This window comes from Oryctolagus cuniculus, chromosome 5 (genome assembly GCF_964237555.1).
Source record: "Oryctolagus cuniculus chromosome 5, mOryCun1.1, whole genome shotgun sequence".
NCBI lineage: Eukaryota > Metazoa > Chordata > Mammalia > Lagomorpha > Leporidae > Oryctolagus > Oryctolagus cuniculus.
In genome coordinates, this window is record NC_091436.1 from 133,768,757 (window position 1) to 133,787,812 (window position 19,056).

A 19,056-nucleotide genomic window follows, 5' to 3' on the forward strand; every position below is an offset into this window, starting at 1 on the left:
GGGAGGTGCCGCGTGCTCACCTGGTTCTTGAGGCGGGATGTTCTCGGGTCCGACCTAGCATCTCTAGCTTCCCGAGTTAGTGTCCTGGAGCTAACCTGGACTGCTAATCTAACGCAAACAGCCCGACCTGACCCCTCTCCCGCCACAGACCAGGCCCGCAGGACAGACAGACACGGTACGGCAGTGGGGTCAACGATCTTGCTTGGGCGTTAGTTTCTGTGGAGGGAAGGGCTGATGTGAGGGGGTGTCGGTCAGCTTCCTCCATCCATTTTCTCCAGCCCCCACAAAGGGCAAGGGCCAGACACGTGGGCTAGTGTGGGGGGGCGGAGATGCAAATAAACGTGGGCGGGGCCTTATTTGCATGGACCGCGCGCGGCCACCAATCCGGACACGCGGAGCGACAGCCCGCGCGCCTTTTGGGGGCGGACTGACAGCCCCGGGGCCCTATGGAAGGGGGGTCCTGCGGCCGGCGGGGGCGGGACCATGCCGGGCGCTGCCCTGGGGATTCGGGCCGGCTCGCGGGCGCTGCCAGTCTCGGACTGCGGTGTCCGGCGCGCGGGCTGCCTGCTGGGCGGGCTGAGGGGCGAGCGGCGCGCGGGCGAGGCGGAGAGAGCAGGAGCTGGCCAGGCACTGTGGAGACAGGTACCGGCGCCATGGCCGCAGGGATGAGGTGGGGCGGCCGCGGGGTCCCGAGAGCCCAATTCTCTCTTTTCAGGTTCTGCCGCTGCCCCTCACGCGGCTCCCCAGCCCGGGAGGGAGTGGCGCGAGGGGCTGCAAGTCCACGAGGTGAGCGCCCGGGGGGCTCCCAGCCCGACTGCGGGGGCCGCCGGGCCGAGGCTCCCTCCGGGGGGCCGCGGGAGCCGCTCTCCGCCCGCGCCGCGCTCCCCCTCCCGGTCGCGCCCGCTCGCCCTCACTCGGCTTTTGTTTCCCGCCCGGGGTGACAGGTCCCGGCTCCGGCTGTCGTCGGCGGACCCGGACTCGCCCGAGGCCCGGCGCTGCGGGACCCTCGGAGAAGCCGGGCGGCGCCCGAGCAGCCGCAGCCGCGGGCCGGAGCGCAACTTGGCCTTCCGGGACCGGGGCGGCCGGAGGCCTGGAGCCCGGGGCTGAGACGAGCGCCAGGACGCCGCGGGCGCGATGGAGACTCGCTCACCTGGCGGGCCCGCGGAGGGCGAGGATAACGGAGCGCCCCGGCCGCGCGCGGGGTGGCCGCCCGCTGGGTGTGGACGCGGGCGTGCCCCGCCGTCACCTGCCGCCCTGGCGCTCGTGCCTGGGAGCCGCACGGCCCCTCGGCGGGGTGCGGGCGCCGCGCCGCGCTCACAGGTGACCCGCACTCTGCGGTGCGGGCCGAGAGTTGCGGCCGGGGTGGGTCCTGGGACGCTTGCGGCTCCGTCCGCCCGCCTTGCCGGCCGTCCCGGGAGGCGTGCGCCCCGGACGGCTTGCAGAAGCCGCGTGCAGGACCCGGGCGCTGCAGGCTGCCTGCTCCGGGCGCAGCCGCCCTGTGCGGGGCGGCTTCGGCGGCGGCGGCGACGGCTCGGGCAGGTACAGCCTGGAAGGGGAGCGCGCAGAGCCCCGCTGCCCTCCGCGGGCCGCCGTGCAGTCCGTGGTTTTGGATTCGCTTTCTGGGCTGTGCTTTCCAGGGGAGTGAGGCGTAGCTCTGAATGGGAGCTTTCTTCGCTCTCTGACCTGGACTGTTTGCTTTCATTGTCTCCCCGCCTTGTTCGATGGGGGACCCGGGAAGAGTTAGGGCGGATTCGGGGTAGGGGTTTGCAGCCCCCCTGCCCCCGCGTTGGGGGTCTTTGCTTTAGAGAGTCAGAGGAGCTGCCTCTCTCGGGATGGGAGTCAAACTCCAAGGGTCGACCTGAAAAAAGGCCTTACCCTGGTGGGAGCTTTTTGTCCTGTCGTACTTTCCCTTAGCGTTTCCGTTTGTGTGTCTGCCTCCCGACCCCTGCCTAACCCGCCACACTTAGCCCTGACCAACCTGGGCATGCTATACAATTGTATTTCTAAAATTAGGTCACTTGTGAGACACACGGGATCTGGTGTGCTCGGTTTTTATGTTTTAAAGCGTCTTGTTTGATGCACATAGTGGATATGTTTGACTGCCTAGGAGCAGCGTTATTAACTTTGATTTAATTTGCTTATTTACCTTGCTAATTAGAATTATGTAACAGTTAATAAGAGGTCAGAACTCTTCAGCCAAAGTTGTGACTACTTCAGTGTAAAAAAAAAATAAAGATGATCTTTATAAATTGTTTTATTTCTCTGAAGCAATAAACTTAGATAACGGGGGTCTTTAAAAGTTCACAGAAATGCATATTATGAAGAAACTGTGTCTGGATTTCAGAATGTTTTGTACTGAAATAAATTCATCTTTTAATTCCACTTTTCCGTGAACTTTTTGAACTTCCCACGTATGTTGTAAGGGCTTTGTCTTTCCAGCATTTTGTAAAACAGGTATGTTTTTTGGAATCTTTAACTTTTTTTATTTATGGGAAATTTGAGTGCATTTCTTTTTTTTAAAACAATTGTTATCAGTTCAACATGAAAAACTTAATGAATTAGGCAACTAATTAAGTCTTTAATTTTCTGTTTACTCTTGAATTGGAAAAAGAATCCATGTTTCAGGCTTTTTAGTTTCCTGCAGGCTTCTCTACTTAGAATGGATTAGTCCGGAGAAGAACATCCTCTTTGTACACCCGCAGAAGTTATTGCTGTACAAGCTGAGCTGGCTTTCGGATGCTTAGGAAGGGTAGAAAGAACAGTGGCTTGTCCTCACATAGAATGGGTTTTGCCTTTACAAAGTTATAAAGGACTTTATGACACTTGGGCTTTCATTGTCTCTCGTTATTTATTTAATTGCTCTTTAGTGTAAAGGAATACATTTAAGTGCTGTGCTGTTAGAGCGTTGATTGTCCTTATCCTGTGATGGTGCTTTAATATGCCAAATATCGTCAAGTTATGTCTCGTAAGTTTGTTTCCACAAAAGTATATTTTAGGTACTTTAATTATGAACGTACCTTAAAATTAAAACCTATTTTAAAATTCAGTTTTTGCATATTTTAACTACTGAATTTTGTTCACTTTAATTTATCAAGCACATTTTATCTTCAAAATTAAGCACAAGCTGAATTCTCACAATAAACACTGGCAGGTTTTTTTTTTTTTTTTAAGCAGTTACCCTCAGGTACGGCTCCTTTTGATTGGGGGCTGGTGGTGCGAGTGGTAAATATTTTTAAGTGAATAACTTCACAAAAAAACAAGGACTTTAGCTAAATCCAAAAGACAGATTGAAAAACACTGTTACAAACATCAATACTGCTTTATTTAATAGAAACATGCATTTTGTACCTGCTATTAGGAATGTCCTCCATAAGCTTTTAATATACTTTTTCACAATTCCTAAGGAAGAATCTATATTGTACTTATTTTTTAAAATCACATTTTCATCTGAAACAATTTTAACACATTAAAAATGTTAGTATATTTATTTGAGAGAGAATGAGAGTTTCCGTTTGCTGGCTCACTCTCCAAATGCCCACAACGGCCTGGGCTGGGCCAGGCCGGACCAGACCTTAGTGAAGCAGGGAGCCCAGAGCTCAGTCCAGGTCTCTCATTTGGGTGTCAGAAACCCAATCACTTGAGCCAGAAATGCTGCCTCTTAGGATCTTCATTATCAGGAAGGTGCAGCCAGAAGTCAGGACTAGATACTGAACCCAGGTGCCCCTGATGTCATTTTTATTTTTTAAGATTTACTTTATTTATTTGAAAGGCAGAGTTACACACACATACACACACAATTATTTTAAGTGCTGATAATTACAACCTGTTAGTAACTTTTTTAAAAAAGATTTATTTATTTATTTATTTGAAAGTCAGAGTTACACAGAGAGAGGAGAGGCACAGAGAGAGAGGGAGGTCTTCCATCCACTGGTTCACCCCCAATTGGCCGCAATGGCCAGAGCTGCGCCGATCCAAAGCCAGGAGCCAGGAGCTTCCTCTGGGTCTCCCATGAGGGTGCAAGTCCTTGGGCCATCTTCCACTGCTTTCCCAGGCCATAGCAGAGAGCTGGATGGGAAGTGGAGCAGCCGGGTCTTGAACCACCGCCCATATGGGATGCTGGCGCTTCAGGCCCGGGTGTTAACCTACTGCCCAAAAGCGCTGGCCACAGTAACTTGTTAATACATATAGTCCTACTATAAATTCTTTTAACCTGCCTCATTTGGCTGATTTTTTACAAGGTAAATAAAAGTTTCATTTGCAAATTAAATCACACTTAGGTCACTACTGTTTTAAATCAATAATTATATGATTTATTTTTTTATTTTTTTTTATTTTTTTATTTTTTTGATAGGCAGAGTGGACAGTGAGAGAGAGAGACAGAGAGAGAAAGATCTTCCTTTGCCGTTGGTTCACCCTCCAATGGCCGCCGCTGCAGCCGGCGCACCGCGCTGATCCGATGGCAGGAGCCAGGATCCAGGTGCTTTTCCTGGTCTCCCATGGGGTGCAGGGCCCAAGAACCTGGGCCATCCTCCACTGCACTCCCTGGCCATAGCAGAGAGCTGGCCTGGAAGAGGGGCAACCGGGACAGAATCCGGCGCCCCGACCGGGACTAGAACCCGGTGTGCCGGCGCCGCAAGGTGGAGGATTAGCCTATTGAGCCACGGCGCCGGCTCAATAATTATATGATTTATATACTATCATCCACCCAGTCTCTGGTATAGGTAGGTAGAATTTTCTTTATACTTTTAAGGATGTAATTTCAGAATTTTAAAACACTATAATGTACTAAAGAACAATTCATAAGTATAAAATATTGAAAAAACAAAATTAAGTACTAATCAGTAGGCTAGAAAGTCCAGATAGTTTCAGAATTATAAAATATAGATACTTAATTGCTTACCATAAATTAATTGCAGAATTGTGTCTCACAATATGTACAACAGGGGGTAGGTATTTGACCTAGCAGTTAAGACATAAGGATCTGGGGCCAGCATTGTGGTACAGTGGGTAAAGCTGTGGGCTGCAACACCAACATCCCATTCAGGTGCAGGTTTGAGTCTCGACTGTTCCACTTCCAATCCAGCTCCCTGCTAATGCACCTGGGAAAGCAGTAGAAGATGACCCAAGTGCTTAGGTCCCTGCACCACCATGGGAGACGCAGAAGAAGCTCCTAGCTCCTGGCTCCAGCCTGGCGCAGCCCTGGCTATGGCAGCCATTTGGGGAGTGTACCAGCAGATTGAAGCTCCTGGCTTCTAGCTTCCGTCTGGCCCAGCTCCAGCCATTGTGGCCACCTGGAGAGTGAACCAGTGGATGGAAGATTTCTCTTTCTATCTCTGCCTCTCTCTGTAACTCTTTCAAATAAATAAAATAAATCTTAAAAAAAAAAAAAAAAGGCAGAGTTTACTGAGAGAAAAGGAGAGAGAGAGAGAGGTCTTCCATTCGCTGGATCACTCCCCAAATGGCCGCAATGGCTGGAGTTAGGCCAGACGGAAGCTAAGAGCCAGGAGCCCCATTCAGGTTTCCCACTGTGAGTGGCAAGAATCCAAGTACTTGGGCTGTTGCCTGCTGCATTAGCAGGAAGCTGGATCTGAAGCATGGAGTGCCAGGACTTGAACCATGCACTTGAATGTGGGATGTGGGCATCCCAAGCAGATGGCATCCCACCACTCTATAACACCTGCCTTAACGTGTACCTCTTAGAGTTTATGAGAACTAACCTGCCTTTTATGTTTGATTTAATATTTATGTCTAGCATTTTGGAAAATGTGATTATTGAGAATGCAGGACCACCAGAGCAAGTGTGGGGTCTACATATCTGATGCACTGGTTTTGTGCTCTTGACCTAGAAGCAAAACATTTTTAAAATAAGAATAAAATTTTACTGTAGTTCTTTAAAACAATCAGGCAAAGGCTATTGGAAGCTGGTTACTGTAGCTGTTTGGAGTTGCTGTCATTTTTGTAATAAAAAATTAAGGCTTATTCAAGGCTATTTTTTAGTGAAAGGTACAGTTATTAGAAAAATGAAAATATGTATTTTCAGAGTAAAATAATTTTTTAAAGTAAACAGTCATACATCTGTGAAAGTTAGGGAACATCCAAATGCCATGAATGTTTTTTAAGATAAAAATGTACTACATTTGAATTTTATGTTTTTGAACTTACTTATTTTTTGGAAGGAGGAATAAAAGATGAAGAAAGATCAAAGACTGGAAGAGGGTTGTTTTTCCCTCTTGTAGTTGCAAACGCCTCTTAAGGGAGGTAACAGTAAATTTCTAGAATCATTTGTAGAACACTGCTTCAGTTGTGGCAATTTAAAAAAAAAAATTTGTTTACTAATTTGAAGGGCAGAGTTATAGAAAGAGAGAGGAAGAGACAGAGAGAGCGGTCTTCCATCTGCTGGTTCACTCCCCCAAATGGCCACAATGGCGGTGTCTGTGCCAGGCCGAAGCCAGGAGCCTGGAACTCTTTCCTGGTCTACCACGTGGGAGGCAGCGGCCCAAGGATTTGGGTTATCTTCTGTTGCTTTTCCCAGAACATTAGCATGGGACTGGATCAGAAATGGAGCAGCTAAGACCCGAACCAGTGCTCGTACGGGATGCTGGGATCACAGCCAGCGTCTTATCCCGCTGTGCCACAACACTGGTGCCCGATCTTAGAAATTTACAGATGCTAAATGAGGAGTCTCCTGAAAATGATTATCAAACGCATGCTTGGCAATTTCAAATCGATCTTTTAAAAAAAAATCACATTTGCTTGTTTCCTAATGTTCCTTTCTCTGGAAATTAAAGGTCTCCTGTATTATCAGCTGAATGTTACATAGTAGAATTTGAAAGTAAAAATGTATTGGGTGCTTAAAGCTGCAGGAGGTTACTTTTTGGAATGGAGAACACATCCTAAAGATGGAGTCTTTATCAGAATATATCCTGAATGACCATGGAATGTCCTTTGATAATGTTAAATATTAATCAGTAAAATAATTTCCATGTCTAACTTTTAAGAAAAGCAAGACAATAAAACAGTCTTGTAATCTTAGCACATATTTTGGGTATCGTCCATATGGTGAAAAACTACTATGTAGTAGATGGTAGCACCTAACGTTTTGAAATTCCAGTTTTGGAGGAGATATTTGATATAAGAAAGTATTTAATTGACCCATAACAGGATAGATTACATGGAGAGAATTTTTTTTCTTTTGACTTATTCTTAGGTTAAATAACTTATGTAAATAAATTTATTAAGAAAAATTCATATGTCATCTTTCTCATTTTAGGTTTACTTTCATTATGAACTTACCTTTTTAAGTTATTTGAAAATATCTTTTTTGGTCCTAGGTGTACGTCTCAGAATTATTTAAGCATATATAAGATACATACATATATGTAAATATAAAATACCTATTTTTGTATTACATGTAACTATATACACTTAGCTCTTATATGTATATGTGTGTGTATAGCCCCATCTACTCTTATTTTCCAGGCTTATTTGTCTGTGAAACCCTTTTTTTTCTCCAAATGAAATCTTGCTGCACCAAGAGGAGTGAAATAGATGTCCACAAAAAATTTGGTACAAAATATTTGTTGCTGCTTTTTCCACAGAATGATTGAGTTACTGATTCACACAACAATATAGATGAATCTCAGAAAATATTCAGAGCAATAGAGGCGGGGGAGGGGTGGTGCATGCATTATATGATGCCCTAATGAAAAATACAAGAACAGGCAAAACTAAGGGATGGTGATAAAAATCAGGACAGTTATTGCCTCTGGATATGGACTGTGGTTGACTGGAAAAGAGCACAAAAGAACCTTCTGGGGTGATGGAAATATTCTGTATTTTGACTCAGGGGATGAAAATGGAAGTATACACTTTTTAAATAACTGTATTTTCATATAATTTTGTAAAAATAATTTTTATCTGGGGCTGGCTCTGTGGCGTAATGAGTAAAGTCGCTGCCTGCAGTGCTGGCATCACATATGGGTGCCAGTTCGAGTCCCGGCTGCTCCACTTCCAATCCAGCTCTCTACTTTGGCCTGGGAAGACAGTGGAAGATGGACCAGGTCCTTGGACCCCTGCACCCTCCTGGGAGCTTCTGGCTCCTGGTTTTGGATTGGCCCAGCTGCGGATGTGGTGGCCACTTGGGGAGTGGACCTGTGGATGGAAAACCTTTCTACATCTGTCTCTGTCTCTGCCTTTCTGTTCAAATAAATGAATAAATAAATCTTTTAAAAATAATTTTTATTTATTTTAATTTACTTGAAAGGTAGAGACAGAGACAGGCAGTCAGACAGAAATCTTCTACCTGCTGGTTTACTCCCCAGATGCCTGCAACACCTGGGACTTGTACCTGGCCAGGCCGAAGCCAGGAGCCAAAAACTCACTGTGGGTCTCCTGTGCAGGTGGCAGAGATTCAAGTCTTTGAACCATCAGTTGCTGCCTCCACGATGTAGTTTAGCAAGACGCTGGAGTTGGAAGCAGAGCTGGGATTCAAACCCAGGGGCTGTGATACGGGATGTGGGCAACCCAAGCAGTATTTTCATTGCACCAAATACTGGCCACTTATTTTCATGTAATTTTCTCTTTCTTTCTTTCTTTCTTTCTTTCTTTCTTTCTTTCTTTCTTTCTTTCTTTCTTTCTTTCTTTTTTTTTTTCTTTTGACAGGCAGAGTTAGACAGTGAGAGAGAGACAGAGAGAAAGGTCTTCCTTTCCGTTGGTTCACCCCCCAAGTGGCCGCTGCAGCCGGCACGCTGCAGCCGGTTGCTGCGCCAATCCGAAGCCGGGAGACAGGTGCTTCTCCTGGTCTCCCATGTGGGTGCAGGGTTCAAGCACTTGGGCCATCCTCCACTGCCTTCCTGGGCCACAGCAGAGAGCTGGACTGGAAGAGGAGCAACAGAGACAGAATCCGGCGCCCCGACTGGGACTAGAACCCGGGGTGCTGGCGCCGCTAGGTGGAGGATTAGCCTAGTGAGCCATGGCACCGGCCTCATGTAATTTTCTTTTTCTTTCTTTCTTTTTTTTTTTTTTTTGACAGGCAGAGTGGACAGAGTGGATAGTGAGAGAGAGAGACAGAGAGAAAGGTCTTCCTTTTGCTGTTGGTTCACCCTCCAATGGCTGCCACGGCTGGTGCACTGCGGCCGGCGCACCACGCTGATCCGAAGGCAGGAGCCAGGTGCTTCTCCTGGTCTCCCATGGGGTGCAGGGCCCAAGCACTTGGGCCATCCTCCACTGCACTCCCGGGCCATAGCAGAGAGCTGGCCTGGAAGAGGGGCAACCGGGACAGAATCCAGCGCCCCGACTGAGACTAGAACCCGGTGTGCCGGCGCCGCTAGGTGGAGGATTAGCCTAGTGAGCCGCGGCGCCGGCCCTGTAATTTTCAACTGCAGAAAAGTTGCAAGTCCAGTACAAGGAACTTCTTTGTAACTTCATCCAGATTCACCAACTGTCGTATACATTTGTTCAGCCTTACTGAGCTGGATACTTGAAATCTGCACATTTTATAGTATATAAGTTTTACCAAAGGAGAAAACCCTAAAAGTGTTTCAAATGAGATGATCTTGTTATCTGGAAAAAGTGAAATACTTCAATTATGAATTAATCAGTAATTTAATAATGATGGAAAAAAGAGTCATTGGCTGTCTTTGTACTTATACAAAGGGTCTTCAAAGAGTTCATGGAAAATGTGTATTATGAAAAGACTGCCTGGATGTCAGGGTGTTTTTCTTGCACCGAAATAAACTTGTCTTTTAATTCCATTTTTTCATGGACTTTCTGAATACACCGTTGTGTGTATTCTGCTTTTCACTGAAGTTTCATGACAACATGTTTTTGTTAGAAGAAACAGGAACCTGAAAACGACTCAAGGTAGAACTACCAGCAAGTAAACCTGCTTCATTTTGTTATCCTATGCGTATCACCTAGGGAGTGAGACTGATGTGTAGCAGTAGCTTTCTGGGAGGTGAAGGTGGTTATTATTCCTGTTGACAGAATTGCACACCTGCAGTGGGCCAAGTTTCTTGCAGACGTGTGCAGGCTTCTCTATCCTGGATTTTACCAGAGAAGTCAAACATCTGGTTGGTGTTTTGGGGTGGTGAGGAGGGGTGAGTGCTTGCAGATCAGATGAACTGTTCATGTCATCAGGAAGTGGGAAATGGTCAGTCAGCTACTCTACTGATTTTAGTGTCCATAGCCTCAATAGTGTGATTTGATTTAAATTAACTCTATTTAAATCATAGCTTAAGCAATGATAATTGTTAAGAAATATTCAACTTTCTTATTGTTTTATATACTTTTAAATATTTTATAACAGAATTATGTATAATTTATTAATATTGGTTCATTTTTTAAAAATATCTTTTTTGTATCTACTCCAGTATCTTGTCTATTTGGCTACTTTACTAGTGTAGAAGATTTTAGAAGTAACTGAAGGGCTAACCAGATGCTCAACAAATTAACCATTGATACTAAAGAAAAGCACTCATTTTGCCTTTACTTATCAAAACCATACATTTATATGTCATGTATTTTTCAACAAAACCATGAGTTCATTGAGGATAAAAATCACAGATGTCTAATATCAACCACCATGGATAAGACTGTTTCCATTTAATGAATGTAATGTATTCATGTTTCTCTGAAATGAAAGGAGAGGCCTTTTCTCTCTTTTATATACACTTAATTTCATTGGTCTATTGAGATGAAAAGTGCATTATTAGAAAAGTATTTATCTTTTTTGAGTTGCTAGCCTTAACTGAAGATGTATTTTAAAAATATCTGTAGGGGGGCTGGCGCTGTGGCATAGAGGGTAAAGCTGCCTCCTGCAGTGCTGGCATCCCCTGTGGGCGGCTCCATTTCCTATCTGATTCTGCTGTGGCCTGGGAAAGCAGTAGAAGATGGCCCAACTCCTTGGGCCCCTGCACCTGCGTGGGAGACCTGGAAGAAGCTCCTGGCTCCTGGCTTTGGATGGGCTCAGTTCTGGCCATTGTGGCTATTTGGGGAGTGAACCAGGGAATGGAAGATTTCTCTCTCTCTGCCTCTGCTTCTCTGTAACTGTGACTTTCAAGTAAATAAATAAATCTTTAACAAAAAATTTGTAAGTAGCCCTTTTTAGACTTTTTTATTATGCAAGTTTCACACATTCACAGAACCGAAGAGAACAGTATAATGAATATCCGTGTACCCACTCTCCAGATTCATTAATGTGATTATTCCTCGGATTCATTAATCCTTAACATTTTGGCTAGTGTGTGTGTGTGTGTGTGTGTGTGTGTGTGAGTTTAGGTTTATTTATATGAAAATCAGAGTTAACAGAGAAAGAGATCTTCCATCCACTGGTTCACTCTCCAGATGGCTGAAGCCAGGAGCCAGAAGCTTCATCTGGGTTTCCCATGGGGGTGGCAGGAACCTAAACACTTGAGCCATATTCCACTGCTTTTCCCAGGCCTTTAACAGGGAGCTGGGTTGGAAGTGGAGCAACCAGGATACCAGCATCGCACAAGATGACTTTACCCTCTATGCCACAATGCCGGTCCAAGTTAATGTACTTTTTTTTTTTTTTTTTAAGATTTATTTTACTTATTTGAAAGACAGAGTTACAAAGAGAGGAAAAGCCAGAGACAGAGAGAGGTCTTCATCTGCTGGTTCACTCCCCAAATGACCACAATGGTCAGAGCTAAGTTGATCCGAAGCGGGAGCCAGGAGTTTCTTCCAGGTTTCCCACATGAGTGCAGGGGCCTGAGGTCTTGGGCCATCTTCCACTGCTTTCCAGGCCATGGCAGATTGAAAGTGGAGCAGCCGGGACTCAAACCGGAGCCCATATGGGATGCCAGGGCTGCAGGCCAAGGCTTTAACCCGCTGTGCCATAGTGACAGCCCCTCAAAATGTGCTTTGAAAACTTAAATTCCCAAGAATAATATAAAATAGTGGTAGTATTGGTGTACCAAGTTTTCTTCTCATTTCTTTCAAAAGTTGTATAATAAATAAAACAAGCAGTGTGTTTTAACTCAGAAATTTGACTTTGGAAAATGGTAGTTGAGAAACTGTTTTTCTCTGTAGTTTCTTTTAGTTAGTTCATAGCCTGAAAAATAAAAATTAATTTTTAAGTTCTTAATTAGAATAAATTGTTTTAGGTACTGCATATCTGTAGAATAAGTTGCTGTTCATCTAGAAAATTAGGTTTATCTCCAAAGTGTAGTATCTGAGGTATGCAGCTGTCAAAATGTTCTTGTGTTACCTTGTTTTTCTCTGAAAACTCAATCATTGTCATACTTTTTTTTTTTTTTTAGATTTAGTTTGCAGGTTTTTTTTTTTTTTAAAGATTTATTTATTTATTTGAAAGGCAGAGTTAGAGAGAGAGAGAGAGACAAGAGAGAGAGGTCTTCCATCTGCTGGAAGCCAGGAGCCAGGAGTTTCTTCCAGTTCTCCCACGTGGGTGCAGGGGCCCAAGGACTTGGGCCATCTTCTACTGCTTTCCTAGGCCATATCAGAGAGCTGGATCAGAAGTGGAGCAGCCGGGACTCGAACCAGAGCCCATATGGGATACCGGCACTGCAGGTGGCGGCATTACCCACTATGCCACAGCACCAGCCCCCATTGTTATACTTTAACTGCCACCCCCTTTTAGATCTCCAGATCTATATCACTTTCTCAACTTGAGGTCTGTAACTGAAAACAATATTTGTACTCTCTGTGGTAGCTGTATACCAACCCACATCTGATCTGCCCTCTCCTCCAGCCAAAACACTTCTCCTGCTGACTTCCCTCTTCAGCTGTTAATGACCCAATTATCCTTACTGGTCGTTTTTGACTTCTTAAGCTCAGTGAGCCACTAACCCCCTTTGTTTCTAACTTTATAATACCACATTTGATCTTTTTGTACCTTTCATTTCCACTACTCTTGGCCCAATTTTGTTAGCATGTTAAAACAGGAAGTTATCCCTAATCTGTAATGAAGTTCATACATACCAAAATTAAGGTACGTTCCCTAAATAAAACAGGACGTTTCCTTCCTTCCAGAGAAGGGTTCAGTCAGACATGCAGGACGAACACATACTTTTTGAGGCCAAGATAGTAATTATATTTGAACCAAGGTGATAGAAGATTGCCAAGTCTCTCAGCTCGAATATGCTGGTGGCTGCTGGGGCCTACACTTTATCCGGAGGTTTGGGCAGCGGACTTAGATGTGATGGAGGAGAACTTCCTCCAGGTTCAGAATATCTACACGTGCTTTGCAGTAAGGCAGTGAACTGAGTGTACATAACATATCAGGACTTTTTAGTATTTTTATGACTAAAGTGCAGGTCTGTGGGTTCAGGGATAGGGAACCTTTTTTCTTCCAATGGCCATTTAGATATTTATAGCATCATTTGTGGGCCATACAGAATTATCAACTTAAACATTATCCTGCTATAGAGTTATTGAATTTCAAGTCCCACCTGTAGTTGCCTTGGTAGGGCCAGACCTGATGATTTTGCAGGCTGCACAGAGCCTGGGGGCCTGACGTTCCCCATTCCTGCTTTACATGAACTCTCCTATCCCTTGTTCTGTATTTCTTGGTTGAGATAGTTCCTGTTAAAAAACTACCGTTCAGTGGGGCCAGCTGTGGCATAGTGGGTAAAGCCGCCGCCTGCAGTGCCAGAATCCCATATGGGCTCTGGTTCGAGCCCCGACTGCTCCTCTTTTGATCTCACTCTCTGCTATGGCCTGGGAAAGCTGTAGAAGATGGGCCAAGTCCTTGGGCCCCTGCACCCACGTGGGAGACCTGGAGAGAAGCTCCTGACTCCTGGCTTCAGATCTGCACAGCTCCGGTGGTTATGGCCAATTAGGGGAATGAACCAGCAGATGGAAGACTTCTCTCTCTCTCTCTGCCTCTCTTCTCTCTCTCTGTAACTCTGACTTTCAAGTAAATAAATAAATCTTTTTTTAAAAAAAGCTACCATTCAGGGCTGCTCCACTTCTGATCCAGCTCCCTTCTAATGCACCTGGGAAGGCAGTAGAAGACAGACCAGGTGCTTGGGCCTCTGTACCCACGTGTGAGACCTGGAGGAAGCTTCTGGCTCCTGACTTTGGACTAGCCCATCCCTGGCCATTGCTGTCTTTTGGAAGTGAACCAATGGATGGAAGATTCTCTCTCTCTCTCTCTCTCTCTGTGTGTGTGTGTGTGTGTGTGTGTGTGTTTCTCTCTCAACTTTGCCTTTCTTTCTTTTTCTTTTCTTTTCTTTTTTTTTTTTTTTTTTGACAGGCAGAGTGGACAGTAAGAGAGAGAGACAGAGAGAAAGGTCCTCCTTTGCTGTTGGTTCACCCTCCATTGGCCACCGCGCCCGGCGCGCTGCGGCCAGGGCACAGCGCTGATCCGAAGCCAGGAGCCAGGTACTTATCCTGGTTTCCCATGGGGTGCAGGGCCCAAGTACTTGGGCCATCCTCCACTGCACTCCCTGGCCACAGCAGAGAGCTGGCCTGGAAGAGGGGCAACCGGGACAGAATCCGGTGTCCCGACCGGGACTAGAACCCGGTGTGCCAGCGCTGCAAGGCGGAGGATTAGCCTAGTGAGCCGCAGCGCCGGCCAACTTTGCCTTTCAAATAAATAAAATGAAATCTTGAAAAAGAAAACTACCTTTCCTGAAAGTGACAGGATACTCTATTTCATTACTTTGCCTTTTCTTTACAGGCTCCTGGAATTGAAGTTTTTCTGACGGATAGGAGCCTGAGGTTAGTTGGGAGCATATAACATGTAAAGGGAAAACTAAGTTATTAGCCATTGTACTTTCCACTAGCAGTTGTGTGGTCTCAGGGGCTTTGGGCCCATTCCTTTCTAGATAAGTTGTAGTTTATCAACTTGGCTTCTTTTTAATCGGCTCATGGAGACCTTTCTTGGTCTACTCTTCTAGGAGACATTAAAATTTTTTCCATGTAGCAACCAAGACCTAATTTAAGATTACTGACTTTGGGGTTAAGAGAATTAATACTGTATTATGCTAGATACCCTAGAATAGCTGATTGCTTTCTTCTAAGGGAACTATGAATAACTATGGGGATTCTTGAAATATATATGCAGAAATTAATTTAATGGTTATTAAAGGTGGAAAAAGGAGAAAAATACACCGTGTCTGGAATGCCCGCTGTGATAGAAACAGACAGCGGAATGAAGTTCAGCAGTGTTGCTACTAAGTAGCTCCATGTTCTTCAGCACATTAAGGTTTTTTAACCTTTCTAGCTTTAGTTGTAAAAACATTAAAATTTTAGAATGCAGCTCTGAAATCCCAGGGTGACTGGTTTCTCAGGAAAAAAAAAAAACCTCCTAATTTATATGTTGTTCCTAGTTAATGATTTTTCAGTGGCAGTTTCATAAATTTTTGTTTCCATTAGAGATTAGGAAAAGGAATAATTAAAGGAGCAGGCATTCATAAAATAGTGTTTTATCTACATCTGTCCACTGAATTTACTATGAACATTTACTTTCACCTTCTGTTTGTATCTACTCCCTGCTTCTCTTCCTTTTTCTTATCTTTACAATGTGACTTTCAAATCTCTTTGCTGTTTTGCTGCTGCTTTTTTCCAGCTGCCCTTCAATACATGTTTGACTATAGGTATGGAATTAAAATATCCAAGCTATTTCTAATTTCAATTCAGATGCCCCAATAATTGTTAGGATTAATGGGGGGCCATTCTGCTCTCTAATCCTGCAACTTGAGTCCTACAGAAAGGCTGTGGGCAAACCTGGAGGGGAAAGGATGATGTGGAAGATGATTTCCAAGGAGTCTAAGTTTTCACGGTGGTGGCTGTGCCATGATAGCAAAGTCTGGTCCTGGATTCTTAATGGGGTGTAAGTTTCTCGAAGGCAGTGGCTGTGCCTCTAATTCTGAATCTTCAGGTGCAGTAATGCCCAGTATGCTGCTGAGTAAGGGCAAGTTGGATTGTTAGGACTGATTGCTTCATTTCAAGGCGTTTTGTAGTGGGCTGGGGATTAAGAGGGTGGTATACACTCTTAAGTGAGACTGTGGGGTTTGAGTCTTATCACTCACAAGATACATAATTTCTTTAAGCCTCCGTTTCTTTATTTGTAATGTGGAGGAGAGTTAAAATTAATACTACCTCAGGTTTGTTGTGAGGCTTAAATGAACCATGTAGAGCACTTAGCTCAACACTTGTTATATCTCTTCAGTAAATAATAAATGCTTTCATAGTTTCATTGATAAACATTGCTGTGTTGTAGATGTTTATTAAGTTGTGTTGGGTTCTAAGTAGTGTTATAAAATAAGAAAGACGCTGTCCTGCTCTGAGAAAAGATAGAACATGTGTTCAAAGGATTAATAACAAACTACATCCCCTGGTGAGCAGCAAAGGAGTGGTTTACTCCAGGGATCAAGAGGCAGGAATAATTGCTAAGCAGATAAGAACATCAGGAAGGTGAAGGAACTTGACCTGAGCTCTGAAGGACTAGTTAGCAAGTTGACAGACTCCTTGGAGCCATACTACCAGTGTTGGAATCCTAGCTCTGCTACTGTGTAATTTTCGTAAGCCAGTTCTTTAACCTCCTGCTAGGACTGTTGAGACAACTAGAGAAGCTGATAAGTGAAACATTTAGAATAGTGCCTCATACATTGTTAGAGCTTGATAAATTATTGTTAATAAGTTGAGAGAAGGGAGAATGCATTTATGATAGAACATTGAGTGATAATGAAGGGGAGATAGCCAAGGTTTGTTTGAAATGATTAAACCAGATTGGCCAATAGTAACCTGCTGGAGAGTCAGTGGTGATTGTGCAGGGGGAGAATGATGAATGATTAAGCCAGGGAGCAGGACATCTTTTCCATATGTGCTGGGGGAACTTGGAAAGTCTTCTTGATTGTCAAGGCTCTTGTGTGTTGCAGATCACATTTCTAAGTCTGCATCTAGCATTTCTCACTATCTTTCTTGATTGCAAAGTAACTGAAATTTCTTCTCTAAGTGCAGTGAAGTTCATGATCATCTGTCCTGAACCATTATGCCTCTTGGTCCATTTTTCTTGTAAGCATGTTTTTGACTTTTTCTCCATCTTATAATTGTTTACATAATCCTTATTCCTTCTCTCCAAAGTACAAGTGGTATCTGCTGCTGTTTTCCTCTCTGTCCTCAAAACCCCAGGCTAGAACCTAAATCACAAAGCCGAAAGTAGAAAGGAACAGAGAGGGAGAAAGGAAGAAGGTGTGTGGGGGGATATCCTCTAGTCCAGCTGTCTTGTTTTCTAGACAAGGAAATTGAGGTGCCCAGGAAATAAAGTCACGTGCTCAAGATGTACAGCTAAAATAGTGAGCAGGCCTGCCCCTTCAGGGCTAGCCTCAGACTGTTTCTTGCGGTGTCATAGTGTGATTTAAACCCATGATTGCATTTCTTGAATGAGCGTCACTATTAATATGCTTAAAACCAAGATTCCAAAATCCGCTGTGACAAGAAAAGGATTTATTTCTCTTGTTTCTAGAGTTGTAATTATAATACTATTGTAAACATAAATATCCTTCTCTAAAAATGTGGACTTTTTTTTTTTCCTATCATGTTGAAACCTAGGTTCTTTTACAGAGCTATTGGTAGAGCAGTAATATTGGCAGGAAAAGTTGGGACTCCTCGTACTTTTCACCTGACAGGCCTGATCCTGCACTTCTATTGCATAGTCCCTAAGCTTACATCAGCTGTCTTTAGCCTCTTACATTTTAATATATGCCACTCATAACTCTGGGAACCTTATTTAAGCATTGTTTTCTTTTATACTGATTTCCTGCCTGGATGCAGTGTGAGAATAAATATATATAAAGCTTAGAGTTAGGCTACAGCAGTTGTTCAGTAATAAATGTTCCCTTCCCTTTTGACAGAACAGGTAATTTTTTCTCATACATGAATAATGTCTTGTCAAATACCAGTTACTATCGTATCACTTCTGCTTCTTCCCTTGAAATGTTGTTAAGTGGGAAATGCCCTCTCTGCACTTTGAAAATCTTTAGAGTGTACAAATATTTTGTTGCTGCTATAGACATAATTGTATCATGAGATCATTCTGAAATGGGTAATATTTTTGTGTTCTGTGTTTACCATGATTAAAAAAGGAAAAGTGGCCTGGGTTACAAAAGGGTGCCCAAGACCTCCGCAAATTCTGGGACATTCTTTCCAAAAACCCAAAAACACCAGGCTCTGAACTAGATTCATTTTCACTGAAACACTGATTTTTCTTTATCATTTTTAAACACTGCAAGGTTGAATTGCATAATCCACAAATGTTTGTACGATAAAATATTTTTTGCCATATCTTCAATGCCTGTATCAGTGCAGTTATTTCTGTTTCCCATGGTTTGGTTTCTTTTTCCTATCTTCGGTTTTCTGAAGGGAGAAGGGGATTATTCCCCCTGTTTCAGATCTGTGACTTGTATTTGGGTGGTTACCTTTTAGAATACATTTTATCTTCTAATTATGCTATTAAAAGCAAGGAGAAATGCTTCAAAATTAGATTTGGGTTTTTTGCAGGGCTGAATTTGTGTGTATGTGTGTAGGTTTTTCTAAGACCCTCCATGTTCCATCTTTAAAATGTTTTCTTATGTTTAGTTATCTTATTGTTGTTTGAAAAAAATTTGTTGAACCACATATCTGGGGAGTGATTGCTAGCTTTTTCTTCTAAATTATAATAGTAATAAATTTTGCTGTTGCCTTGATTTTTAGAATATTAATTTTATTGTAATTCAGCTTCTTTCAGTAATAATCCTGTAGTTCTCATACTTTGAGAAAGGGACAGGAGATTTTTTTGGGTCACTTTAATTTTACATATATTATCTAGCTCTTTGATTTATTATCATTTTCTAGTTTATATTTGTGTCTCCTAAAAATAGGAAGCTTTAATATTACTTTATACATTCTTACAGATTGTTGTCTGTAATAATAAAATTTGTTCATTTCTGTTTTCTGTTTTTAATATGACTACATTGTAGATTTTCTTTGTCTAATTCATTGTATTTTTATTTTAGTTTTTGACTACATTTGTCATTTTAGTTTGTGGTTTTTTTCTTTTTCATTTTGTGTTTGTTCATTTAAATAACACGT

The 19,056-nt window shown here is 43.6% G+C and overlaps 1 protein-coding gene across 4 annotated transcripts in view; it reads left to right on the top strand.

The window, feature by feature from the left end:
• The first annotated feature begins 477 nt into the window (after positions 1-477).
• Positions 478-19,056, top strand: part of FKBP5 (FKBP prolyl isomerase 5) — a 133,487-nt gene continuing 114,908 nt past the window's right edge. Inside the window, exons 1-2 of one of the 4 annotated variants that reach the window (XM_008262824.4) lie at positions 478-642; positions 14,663-14,703. The gene's annotated coding sequence lies outside the window, so the exon portion shown is untranslated. Of the gene's footprint in view, positions 643-7,479; positions 7,567-14,662; positions 14,704-19,056 lie in introns of all 4 variants that reach the window. The other 3 variants (XM_070074154.1, XM_002714639.5, XR_011388695.1) reach the window with 3 other exon arrangements.